Here is a 13,791-nt window from a genome sequence, read left to right as displayed (position 1 = left end):
CCCGTGGTGCACGTTCCTTGTAAATATGCTTCCATCTGTGCTTGGCAAATTTAGATTTTGATTATTTGACTTACATAGCCATGTTAAAAGTGATCCAAAAATGGTGCAAAGGCTTTAAAAAAAACACTTTCATGTGTCTTAGGGCATTTTAAGTCACTTAGGAAACACAGGTGATGTGATTGTGCAATGAGGAATAGAAACTCCACATTTTTCAATTACATCACCTGTGTTTCCTAAGTTTATGAATAACATTGTGCAGATGAAGTTTAGGTCTGTCCACGGACACAAAAGAGGTCTGGCCTTTGTTCAAGAGTCAAGTGGACATGACTTACTTCATTGGTAGGCCTTCACATGTATTATCTCCTCTGTACTCTGCAGCGGTGGTGCAAAAGATTTGCTATGTGGCGACATATTTTCAACTTGATGCATCTAGACAGATGTGTCATGCTGTAAAGTCCTGTGCCAAATGAAACTTGCGTCAGGTTTCATATAGGTGTTTTGTTGCAGGGTGGGCATTCATTTGCATGAAAGTCCTGTAAAAGTAACACAGTGAAATTTAGAAGATTTCACTGAGTCAGCTTTATAGCATTTCTGAATCAAATCCTTATGGCTGTTTGAAACAGGCATAAGGAGTGAAGCACCATGCAATGTGTGGCTTCCTCCTGTGCATTGCAGTAGACATGTCGTGTTTACGACGTGACTTGTGCAATGTGTTGCTTTTGCAGCACCGATGCGTGACGCATCTGTGCTGTTTTTATTCAATGGTGTTCCACAATGTAAATGTGCCACAGCATGAGTAGCAGAGTAGTGGTGCACATTAACTGGTGCATTCCTGGGGATGTGTCAGTTAATATAAATCTGTCCCTATACATTTAAGTATGTGTAGGGGACACAGAGTCGGTGAGGCTTATCCTAGGTTAAGAAGAGATGAGTCCTGTTTACTGAAGACTTAGACATAGGCCTCACCTCTTCAGCATCGCTGGACATGGCTAAATAATAGCTGCAATATGATTCTCTTGTTAAACAATTTTACTATTCTAGCCTCTGAGATTTGTGTCTTAGTCTCCAACATCTCATTGTTGTTCTCTTTTTTTAAAGATAACGACAACATCAAGCATGAGTGATAATGAGCAATCAGTTGATCTCGATCTTATCGTTGAACTTGTCATTGAAACGTCAGTAGAAGTAGATCCTTTAGATCATTTAAATCCTGAGGATGATGAAGAATATGATGAGAATGCTGATTTGTATGATATAGGGTGGGAAGCTGATCTGCTTGAGCCTATGTAGTAAAAATGTAAGCCATTTCATTTAAAATTAAACAAAAGTTCAAAAATAGTATGTGTGTAGTGTCTTTATTAAAATAATCAAATATGCTCACATATAAAACAACACAGGTAAAACAATTAGCAATTGCTATTATTTGTGATTTCTAAATTTGCCAATGCACTAAAAATTATTCTATGTTAAAATAAGAAGCAGGATGTTAAGTGTTTGATGACTGTTATTGATTGACTGTTTGGTAATAGTGATTAATACATTTTTTTATTATATTTTAGCACAGATTCAACTGCAGATTATTTCAAATTTGAAAATGCCAACTAAGAATCGGATTAGAAAGGCTACAAGACGTCAAAGACAGCAGGTCCATCAATTACTGCAGCAGTCCTCTACAAAAAAAACTTGTCAAGTCACCAAGAAAGCACCGGGTAAGACCACGAAAACATTCATAAGAAAAATTTGTAGTAAAAAAAGTATTTCTACAGAAAATGTTTCAGTCCAGAAAAAGAGAAGCAATTTAAACGGAAAGGAAGGGCCAATCAAAAATGTTACTGCTAGAGCAAGAGATAACTCTGTGCATGATAGCAGGAGGAAAGAACAGTTTAGGGACATTCGTAAACGAATGTTCCGCAACAGGATAATTGGCAATTTGTTAAAAAATATTAACAAAGGTCAACAGAAAGTGGTTTTTTATAAGAGAAAAAAAAAAGTTGAGAAATTTGTTGATCAAGCATTTGAAATTAAACGAAAGTTATTTATTTTGATAGTCAACAGAATTAGGAAGGTAAACAAGGTAATTTATGATTTCAAAACTAATAGTAGATGGAAGAGAATAATTAATCGTAGTAATTTTTGTGATGTTTTCTCAGGAGACTGGATGCATAGTTCAAGTTCTGAGGCATTTTTTAATGAGGAGAGTTATTTCCAGGATAATGATTTGGTGCATGCAGTTGACACCAGTGGTCGAGCTTATGAAGTGAAAGATGGATGTCCAGTTGAAAAAGAAAAACTTGTAACAACAGAGACAGAAGAGGTGTTAGGTAATGAGGTTTTAGGAAGACGTCCTAAGGGTCCTGTGTACACCTGGAAGTGTGGTAGTATTTGCAGTGTGCGACAGGATTCAATCGTTTTGCTTTGTGATTTTGTACGGACATTTAATAAGAAAAGTTTGAAGCAGAAAATGAAGTTGTTGCAAGAATTAGATCCTTGCAGAATGAGAGAAGTGACAGGTTTGCATGGTCATTCACTGGCTTGTCTTTCCAGGAGAGTATGCCAGAGTGTTTTTCATCATTTTAGGATGCTAGCAGTGCATCATAATAAAGTGAGGAAGTTAATTAGAATGTTGTATTATGCTAAGAGTCCAGCAATTATGCTTAAACAATTATGTGCTGCTCTTTTCCATGGTTCTGAAATAGATGTGAAGAATATTTGTGAAGAAATTGAGTTTTGTTACTTTGGAAGTAAAGAGGAGAATGTTCAAATTGACCCAGAAGAAGAGGGTAATGTTGAAGATAATGTACAGGTTTCCAGTACAGATAATTTGCAGAAAGAAATTGCCACGTTTCAGGTGAAATCAAGTGAGAGGCCTAATTTCACTTGTGTGTGTTGTCGACGGACTTATTATAAGAATCAGACTAAGTTAGTGGATTTATATGCAAAAAGTGAAAGGGAAAATAATAGTGAATGGAAGGATTTCGCAACATACTTGATGGTAGAAAATTGTTTTGATTTGGGATCGAATCAACGTGTGTGTACTTATTGTTGTAACAAATTAAACCAAAACCAGATGCCAGCTAGGGCGGTTCATAATAATCTGGAATTGGTAGAGATTCCTTCTGAATTGAAGGATTTAAATACTTATGAATCTATTTTGATTCAAAGTGTGCATCCCTTTCAAGCTATTGTAAGAATGGAGCCAAAGACAGGGAAGTTGCCTCCATCAGATTTACAGAGAGGATTAAAGGGAAGAGTTGTTTATTTGCCTCTAGATTTGAACAAAAACATTAACACAATTGGAGTAGAGAAAGTGGAAGAGGAACCTCTAGTTATCATAGTTAATGGTGTTCCGACAAAGAGTAAGAAAATATGGCAAGATTTAGTGGATGTTAGGAAAGTCAAAAATGCAACATTGTATTTAAAAAAAAATAATAAGTACTATAAGAATGTATATGTTGCAGAAGAGGAAGTAAGTGAGGAAGAGGATAGCAATTTGTGTCCTGGTCAAATTGAAAAAGTAGAAGCCTCTAAAAAGGAAGAAATTTATGAACATTATAGTGTTCATCCTTTGCATTCCAAGGAAGCTATGGGGAATGCTATTGAGTTGTTTCAAATGAAACAAGCCAAAGGGAGTCCCATTAGTGTTTGTGAGGAAAGTTTGGAAGCTCGGTGTTTCCCACAGCTATTTCCCACAGGTCGAGGAGGACGATATGATGAGCGACCTGTTCAAATTCCTGCTTCAGAATACCGGACTTTACGATTGTATGCAGAAGATGCTAGGTTTCGACAATGCATTCCCTATTTGTTTCATCTCCTGTTTGAAAGCGATCTGTCAGGACTGTCATATGCAGTGAACCACATCTTGAAAAGTGGTATACAGATGCGAAACATCTCGGCAAGGGACTTTATGGATAAAGTCAATGTCCAAGACAGTATTTTGGATTCTCACCTAATTAATCTCATGGCGTGTCAGCGTGGTACTAATGAGTACTGGTACCGTCGTCATGGTGATTTAAAATGTATGCTGAGGAACTTAGGAACTCCGACATGGTTCCTCACTCTCAGCTGTGCCGAGTATAGCTGGGAAGACTTACTTGAATTTCTACGAGAGGCGAATGGAAACATTGAAAATATTGAATTCAAGACACCCGGAGAACTGTGCTCTTTGGATCCAGTGAATGTATGCAGGTACTTCAATCATAGATTTGAAGCTATGATGTCTTTCATCATGAATAAGAAGAATCCACCTCTTGGAGAAGTGTTGGATTTTTTCTGGAGAAAGGAGTACCAAGCAAGAGGTGCTCCTCATATACATATGCTGCTATGGATCAAGGATGCACCTAAATTTGGAACAGATCCGGATGACTTAGTGATGAGTTTCATAGAACAGTATTCTACGTGTGCTGTTCCAAACGCAAAGGAGAAGAAAAGCCTAAGAGAACAAGTTCTACGTTTCCAAAGCCATCGTTGTGGAAAGTACTGTTGTCGTAAATTCAGAAACAAGGACAAGTTCTACACCAAATGTCGTTTCAACTTTCCACGACCGGTGATTTCTAAAGGAAGTGTAAACAGTTTGATGTCTTCACTGCGACATAATGTGACGAGGAAATCACCCAAAAACACATACAATTTGAAAAGAAACGAAGAGTCCAAGTACATCAACGACTACAACCCTGTGATTTTGTCCATGTGGAATGCTAACATGGATATACAGTTTGTGGCTGACAACTGTATGGCTGTTGCTCGGTATGTGACATCTTACATCACCAAAAAAGAAAAGACAGAATTGAAGGATATGTGGGAGGATATTTCCCATGAAAAGAGCCTCAGCAAGAAGTTGTACAGTTTCAGTTTGAAGATGTTGTCGCATCGAGAAATCGGAGCCTACGAATGTTCTGACCGCTTGTCTTCAGCAAGTCTCTATGCCAAATCCAGGAGTATCGTTTGGGCGAGTCTTGGTCTTGCTGCAACGCGAAATCGAGTTCTAAAACCTGTCCGGGAAATTGAGTATTTGGCGGAAAAGGAGCCAAACAGTACCGACATTTTGAAGACCAACATGTTGGATACATATTATCCAAATCGAAGCTGTCACCTCGAGAATGTTTGTCTATATGAGGTTCTACAAAATTACATATTCAAGAGGAACATCAAAGAAGATATTGAGAAAGGAGTGTATGCTGTAATTGGAAGTGAGGGATGTCTGGTCAAGCAAAGAAAATGCCACTTGGTAAACCATCGAAAATTGAGTGGCGAATCTCCAGAAAAAAAAGAGTTTTTCTATTTAGCACTCTTGCAACTTTTCAAGCCTTGGCGTGCAGAAGAAGAACTGCTTGGAGATTTTCTTTGTTACGAAGACTCTTTCAATGCCGCCAAGGAAACCATAGAATGTTCTGCTTTTCCCAAATATCTAGAAATGTTGACTTTGGAAATCGAGCAGGAAGCAACGATTGCAGCCGAGATTGCTAGAGACAGTTCTCAGGACAGTCAGAGTACTGTTTCATTGAGCCAGGATCCACTAGGAGGACCTGTTATCGAAAATGAAGCCGCCACTGCCATGAATGAAGTAGAAAGAGCCATGGCACATGCTCAGGAGGATGCGGTTAACTTAGAAGACTTGGAAAGACAACTCAACGTTGAGCAGAGGAAAATATATGACGAAGTTAACAAGCAAATTGAGCATGGATTAAATCATGAGAAGAAAGAGTGCTCATGTACGTCGTTGAAGCCTGTCCGATTGTACATGAGTGGAGAAGCGGAAATTGGAAAAAGTTTCCTCATTAAAGCAATTTCTTGTTATTTGCAGGAAAGGACTCAGTCATCGCTCTCTTGTGTTGTCACCGCTCCAACTGGACTGGCAGCACATAACATTAAAGGTATTACTTTGCATCGTCTACTGATGTTGCCAGTGGAGCATGACAACAAATTACAATACCACAAGTTATCTGGAGATGCTTGTTGAGAAGTTTCAAGAGTCTTGAGGAAAATGAAACTTCTTATCATTGACGAAGTAAGCATGGTTTCAAATCTCATGCTTGCCTTTGTGCATTTGAGAATGCAAGAAGTTCTTAAAACAGAGTATGATGTGTTATTTGGTGGCAAACACATCATTGTTTTCGGAGATCTTCTGCAGCTAACACCAGTGAAAGGACAACCTGTGTTCAAAATACTCACACATGAAGATACCAGGAAGTGCCTAGGGAGCATTGGCAATGTCAATATATGGTTAAACCTCAATTATGCTGAACTGCATGAAAATATGCGTCAGGCGAAGGATGAAGATTACAAGAATATTTTACAAGATGTTAGAATTGGAAAAGTGACTGAGTATGCGAAAGAAGCTTTACATGCACGATTACTGTCAAATTTATATCCAGAACAAGACATTGTGCCTGAGAATATTTTTAAGAAAATTACTGAGAAGAAATCTGGAATATGTTTGATGCCAACTCTTGCAGAATGTGCCATCTTCAACAACAAAATGTTGAATTTAGAAAAACAAGAGATTGTGAAACTTGAAGCTATTGACAAAATAGAGCATATGGGAGCAACAATTATTTTGTCTGAGAATTTGAAATCTAAATTGGATTCATTAGAGAAGACTATATCTAAAACTGCGGGTTTTGAAAAGACTTTGAATGTGTGCTTAAATTGCCGAATCATTTTGAGAAGGAATTTACATGTTGGAAGAGGTCTGGTAAATGGATCAATGGGTAATGTTGTTGATTTTGAAAAATACAGAAATAGAGATGGTATTGAATTTTTAAATATTAAATTTGATGGCATTGAGGAAGTACAGCTAATTGGTCGTTCTTCTGCTAGATTTTTGCTTGTAAAAGACTTATGTGTGTGCCGTAAGCAGTTTCCTGTTTGCTTGGCATATGCGGTGACAATCCATAAATCGCAAGGTTTCAGTGTAGATAGTGCTTTAGTGAATATTGGCAGTTCTGTGTTCAAGTAGGGTATGGCTTATGTGGCATTGTCACGAGTTAGAACTTTATCGGGATTGTACTTGATTGACTGTGATGTCACAAACATTTGTGCAGATCTAGATTGTGTTAAGGAATACAATAGGTTAAGAAGAGAGTATGCGCCACATTTGCCTCAATATCCTTTGTTTGAGAAACGTGTGGTAGGCCGGAAACGAAGAAATGTGACCAATAGTAGGGAGGTTATAGCAAAAAGACGAAAAGTTGATGAACCTGAAATTATAAGCAGAAAGAAAATGGATTCTGTTGAAGATGTTGTTGGTTTTAAATTTGAAAATAGTTCTGGTGTCAACTGCTATGCTAATGTAGTGGTTAATGTTCTCTTTTCACTAGAGACTTTCAAAGAACATATTGTGATCAATTCGGAACAAAGTTTATGCTGTTTGTTGAATTCTGTGTTAGAGAAATGTAGTGCTGATAAAACGAGAGTAGAAAGTGTGTCTGAAATTCGTTTTCTGTTAGACGAATGTTCAGGTCAAACAGAATTCTCTGAAAATATTAAGCAGGATTGTCAGGAGTTTTTAATGTATATGCTTGATGTATTGCAAGATGAGGGTGTAGATCTAGATTATCTATTTGGCCTTTCTTATAAATGGCAGCATGACTGCGAGAATTGTAGGCTATCAAGTACTACTAGTGTAGATTCTGAAAGATTTATATATTTAACTTTGCCAGACAGTGGAAAGGGGCGACCAACTCGGTCCCCCCGAACTTATGGCAGAGTGCCTCGATCCCCCCGGGAAGCCATTTTTGGGCGGGGGGCGCGTCTCGGCTGGTATGCCCGAAGCGGCGTAGCTGGGGCGCGCCCGTTCCCGCCCTAGAGTGGGCTGGCCTAGACACTGACGCAGCCAGCCACGCCCTCGGGGCAGGCAGGGGCGGGGATACGCCCGCCCTGAAGACGGATAAGAAGGGACGCAAGACCAGAAGACATCCTCTTGTTCTTGTGCCCTGAAGCTGCACCTCCTCGCTGCACGTGAGCTCGGGACAGAACGAAGAGCCAATTTTGAGCGTTTTAATCTTTCTCTTGTCTTCTAGATACTTCGTTTCGAAGATGCCCAAGAAAGGCGCGAAGAGAATGACGACTGACCAGATGGTTCGGGTCCTCATGAAGGAGATGTCCGAAATAAAGAAGCGGTTGGCGGAGCGAGACGGGGAGGAGGGATCGGGGCGTCCACCGGCTGGAGGGAAGCCAAAGAGGCCAAGAAGGGGGCCAGCCGGGGGAGACGTCCCGGTCCCCTGTTCCCCGGTCGAGGCGCCAGCCCCGGTACCGGCCCCGGTACCGACTGAAGGGAATCCGATTCCCGTCGTAGTCACCCCGACATCCACTGAGGATATGCCTCCCGAGTTGGCGGCACAGTTAGCAGCGTGGTTGGGGGACAGTAGCGAGGGCGCCACGGCTGCCGAAGCGCAAGCACTGATGAAACAGTTGCGCGAGAAACGTGATACAGCCAAGGTACCCGCGCCGACTGCGGTGATAGACAAGCCACGAGTGGCGGAAGCAGCATTCGGTGCAGGTAAGCGGCCATTGCCGATCGCGAGGGATGAGTCAACACCCTCTCGTAGAGAAAAATTGGGGCAACATGTTCCTTTGACAATAAAGGAGAAGATTTGGGCGGGGGAATATGTAAACATTTTCTCCTTGCTTGTTGATCATTATGAGGTTGAAACTGTTAAGAGTCAAAAGGATCTGATGCATCCAAGTGTTTGGCGCGCAAAAATGGCCGCCTTTAAAGTGAATGAGAACATTGGCAACTGGGGCAATGCATGGGGAATTTTTACGTCAATTTTGGGGGAACGTAGGCCTGAATTGCTCCCTGAGTTTCCAGTATATCAGTCACGAATTATGGGGTACTCGACATCGCACCAAGGTAACCAATGGTTCTGTTATGACAACCTTTTCAGGAAAGCGATGGAGCATAACAAAAGTTTAACCTGGGACTGTTATGATTCTTTGACATGGGATAAAATGAAAGAGTCAGGGATGTTGAAAATGCCGTTGGTGGGGAGTACTGTTGGTGAATCCTCCCGCCAATATGGGGGGACGCCCTTTCGGTCGGGTACGGGTGCCGACGATTATCCGAGACCCGCCGGCAATGCAGGAAAGAAGGGTTTCTGTTTCAATTTCAACAAAGGTAAATGTACTAGGCCCCCGGGATCGTGTAAGTTCAAGCACGAATGTAGTGGTTGCGGGGCACCCCATCCTGAGTCCTCGTGCAGAGCCAGAACGGGTGAGAATGGGGGTAGAGGAGGCGCCAAACAGGTCTAATGTAGTCCGAGGGGCGCCTTTACCAACCCCGATTGATACCTTGGCGATGATTCCCTGGCTCAGCGAATACCCAGATCGTACTTCTGCTGGGGTGCTGCGGAACGGTTTTTCATATGGTTTCCGCATCCCGGTGGGGGACTTTCAGGGTGTCGGGACGTGCAAAAATCAACTTTCCGTCTTGCAGCATACGACTGTAGTGCAGGATAAGATCCGGAAAGAGGTTATCCGAGGTCGGGTTGCCGGCCCGTTTAGTGTTTCCCCGGTACAGAATTTTGTCTGTTCTCCTTTGGGGGTGGTCCCCAAGAAGGACCCAGGTGAGTTTCGATTGATCCACAATTTATCAGCTCCTCATGGTCTTTCTGTGAACGATGCAATTGATTCAGAGGTATGTTCGGTGCGGTACGCATCATTCGATGAGGCCGTAGCCATTTTGAATCGCTTGGGGCCCGGGACGCTGATGGCGAAATCAGATATCGAGTCAGCGTTCCGTTTGCTCCCGGTACACCCGGACGACCAACGTCTTCTGGGATTCATGTTTCAAGGTTCGTATTACATGGATAGGTGTATGCCGATGGGGTGCTCTATATCTTGTGCATATTTCGAGAAATTCAGTAGTTTTCTACAATGGGTTTACACGAGGGAAACGGGTTTTCGAAATGTGATGCATTACCTTGATGACTTTCTGTTCCTTGGGGCCGCTGGGGATGACGAATGTGCCCGAGCCTTGACTGAATTTTGTGTATTAATGGATCGATTTGGCGTGCCATTGGCACCAGGTAAAACTGTGGGTCCCACAACTTGCCTCGAGTTTCTGGGGATCGAGTTGGACTCTAGTGAGGGTTGCTTTCGTTTACCAGCTGCCAAAGTGTCGAAATTCAGGGCAGCCCTGCAAATGTGTATAAATGCATCTAAAGTTACGCTGCATCAATTGCAGCAATTGGTGGGGAAGTTGAATTTTGCCCTGAGGGTGATCCCAATGGCCCGCCCCTTTTCCCGTTCAATTGCCCAGGCGATGGTCGGCCTAAAGGAGGGTCATCATCGCACGAGACTATCGGCTGAGGTCCACCAAGACATGCATATTTGGTTAGCATTTTTGGCGGATTTCAATGGTCGAGTCGTCTGGAACAAACCAGCCTTGTCCTCTGAAGAGCTTGGTCTATGGACGGATTCAGCGGGAAGCATGGGCTTTGGCGCCATCTTCGGCACAAAATGGTCGGCACAAAGGTGGCCAACATGGTGGCATGAAGAGGGGCTGACGAGTAATATTGCTTTCCTTGAATTGTTTCCCATTTTGGTGGCCCTCAGAACCTGGCCCGATGGATTCAAAAATCACTCTGTCATATTTTGGTCTGACAATATGACCGTTGTAGAATGCATCAATAGTCAGGCAGCACGTTGCAAAATGATTTTAAGGCTGCTTAAAGAAATTGTATTACTGTGTATGCAACTGAACGTGGTATTCAGAGCGAAACATGTCCCTGGGGTGATGAATCAGGCGGCTGATGCACTGTCTCGTTTTCAAATGCAGGCTTTCTCGGGTTTCCTTCCCTCAGCGGACCCAGAGCCGGCACCCTTTCCCGAAGCTCTCTGGTCTCTCGGTGCCCCGAACTTCGTTACCTCGTGGGAGAGAGTCTAGCACCAAGGACGAGGAAGGCATACGAAGGGGCGTTTCGGGCCTATTTAGCCTTTTTGGGGACTGAGAGAGGGGGGCTTTGGGGGCATGAGGATTGGGTAGTACATTTTCTGATGTCCTTGCGTAGGGCTGGGAAGTCGGTGGCTACAGCCCAGAGGCATCGTGCTGCCATTTCCTTTGTTGCCAGGGCTCATAATATCCAGGACCCGACAGCGTCTTTTGTGGTACAGAAAGCGCTGCGTGGGTGGCAACGCCTTGAGGGTCGCAGGGTAGATGAGAGGCGCCCGATAGGTCTGGATAGGTTGTCCCAGTTGCTGGCCACACTCCCCGCCACATGCTCGTCTCAGTTCGAGGCCTGTTTGTTCCGAGCTGCTTTTACGCTTGCATTTCACGGGGCGATGAGGATAAGTGAGCTGGTGGCAAGGAACAAACAGGATGTGGTGGGGGGTTTGTGCCGGGAACACGTGCAGATCTGGGGTGAGACGATGACTGTATCCTTTGTCAAGTCCAAAACCGATCAAGGTGGGGTAGGGGACTGCATAGTCATTCGCAGGATTCCAGGGTCCTCCATGTGTCCGGTAAAATGTTTAGAAGACTACCTAGCACGAAGGGTGGCATCATGGGGAGGGACATTGTTGAGACACGCGGACGCCACCCCACTGACGAAATTTCAGTTTCAACGGGTGCTCGCGATGTCAATTACCGCAGCGGGCTTGGACCCGGGCGAGTTTGGGACCCATTCCTTTCGGATAGGGGCTGCCACTGAAGCTACAGCCAGGGGTCTCAATGTGGAACAAGTGAAACGTGTGGGGCGCTGGTCCTCCAATTGTTATAAGAGGTATGTGCGGTTGCACATGTTGTGAAGCTATGACAATGTACTCACGCTTCTTGTCTTTTGTTTGGTTTTCAGTTACGCAAGCCTTCGAGGCGGGGCGGACTATGCAGTCGACCCAACACCAGGCCAGCGGTCAGACATCACCGGCTGTGAGGAAAGAGGTGTGGGTCGTGGGCCACTCATACGTGAGGCGTGCCGCTGACGTATTCAAAGCAGGTGACATGATTCACGTAGCTGGGGAATACGGGTACAGGGTGTCCTTCTACGGAAGGGGCGGTCTCTGTATTGACCAGTTTCAGGCATTTTTTGAGGGTTTGTTAGGGCGGACGAGGTCACCGCCGTCTATAGTCATAGTACATTTAGGGGGCAATGATTTGGTCACCACCGGTAGACGACTTCTCCTAGAGGCAATGCTTTCCACTGTAAGTTGGTTGGCGAGGAAAGTTCCGGGGTGCATAATTGCGTGGTCTCATATGATCCCACGAAAAGTGTGGCGGGGGGCCGTTTCGATTCCTGCTTTGAACCATTCTGTTAGAAAACTTAATAACAAAGTGAGTAGGTTGTTCCGTTCCAGGACATTGCATTCTATCTCGCATGGTTGTATTAATGATGACAGTATGTATCTAGGGGATGGTGTGCATTTGTCTCGGGTGGGAAATGAGTTACTCATAGGAGACTTCTTAGCATGCTTAAAAAACGTTGAAACATGACCTTTAGGTAGGAGTTTTGTGGGGGTCCGGATAGCCGGTCAACTATCCGGCCTGTGGCGGTAAGGTCATGATCGGTGAGCACTAATTAGTAGATCCCTATGAGTGGGCGTCACCCAACACGGATGGGAGCGCTCGGGAGAGGTGGCCATTGGCCCCTCAATGGGGAGGCGGTCCCTTCTAAGGATGGGTCGCCGGAAGTAAAGGAAAAGGCGGTCAAGGCCCCTTCCTTTGTAGGAGGGGTTACAGCCCCCTCCTGGGGAATTTCCCGGGGCCAGTGACATCTGCGACAGCAGATGCGGTAAGTTGTGTGGGGTTGGGATAAGGTCTACGATACCTTCTAGATACCTCACACGAGTATTCGAACGACCTTTAACTGGCGTCGAGTCTTTAGGTGCCCCCGTCAAGTCAAGGGAAATTGGTAGTAGTTGCACTTGAGGTACGCCTCCGTGCTGTCGCCCCTCCCAAGTGGGAGGGGTAAGTCGGGTTAGGGATCTTGACACCGGTTATGACCTTGCCGTTGGCCCTTAAACGTTAGGATGTACAATTTCAATATGTCAAGAAAATGTTTGTAGGATGCTAGTTCGGCTAGGAGAACCTCTGTATTAGAGAATCTGTTAAGGTTAGCCAAACATCGCAATGTGGTAATGAAATTGTACATAACATGAAACGTTTAATGTTTTAATTTTGTTTTAATAAATACGGCCGGGATGGTCACTCCATCCCACTTCCAAAAACTTCAAGAACTGTTTCCGGTTTCCCTCCTTTTTGGGATTTGTGTTGAGAGGGGGTGGCGGGTATCTCGGCCATATGGAAAGGGGCGACCAACTCGGTCCCCCCGAACTTATGGCAGAGTGCCTCGATCCCCCCGGGAAGCCATTTTTGGGCGGGGGGCGCGTCTCGGCTGGTATGCCCGAAGCGGCGTAGCTGGGGCGCGCCCGTTCCCGCCCTAGAGTGGGCTGGCCTAGACACTGACGCAGCCAGCCACGCCCTCTGGGCAGGCAGGGGCGGGGATACGCCCGCCCTGAAGATGGATAAGAAGGGACGCAAGACCAGAAGACATCCTCTTGTTCTTGTGCCCTGAAGCTGCACCTCCTCGCTGCACGTGAGCTCGGGACAGAACGAAGAGCCAATTTTGACCCACCCACCAGCCCCTGAAGACAGCCAGTTGTTTGTAATAAAGTTGATTAATTTTTGCTTCCATTTCGTTTACAGGTTGTGGAGTCATGTTGATGTTGAGTATAATAAAGAATGGTCGGTTTGAGTACGTTTTGCCATTAAAGAGATTCAGATATAGTGTTGAATTTTAAGCATGCTCTTTCGGTCATAGTGGCCAATGTTTCTTAGGTTTAGTTAGCATTGTCGTA

Source organism: Lissotriton vulgaris, chromosome 1_1 (assembly GCF_964263255.1).
Source record: "Lissotriton vulgaris chromosome 1_1, aLisVul1.2, whole genome shotgun sequence".
Classification (NCBI taxonomy): Eukaryota; Metazoa; Chordata; class Amphibia; order Caudata; family Salamandridae; genus Lissotriton; species Lissotriton vulgaris.
The sequence above is the reverse complement of the archived record's forward strand: the minus strand, read 5'-3'. Positions refer to the sequence as shown.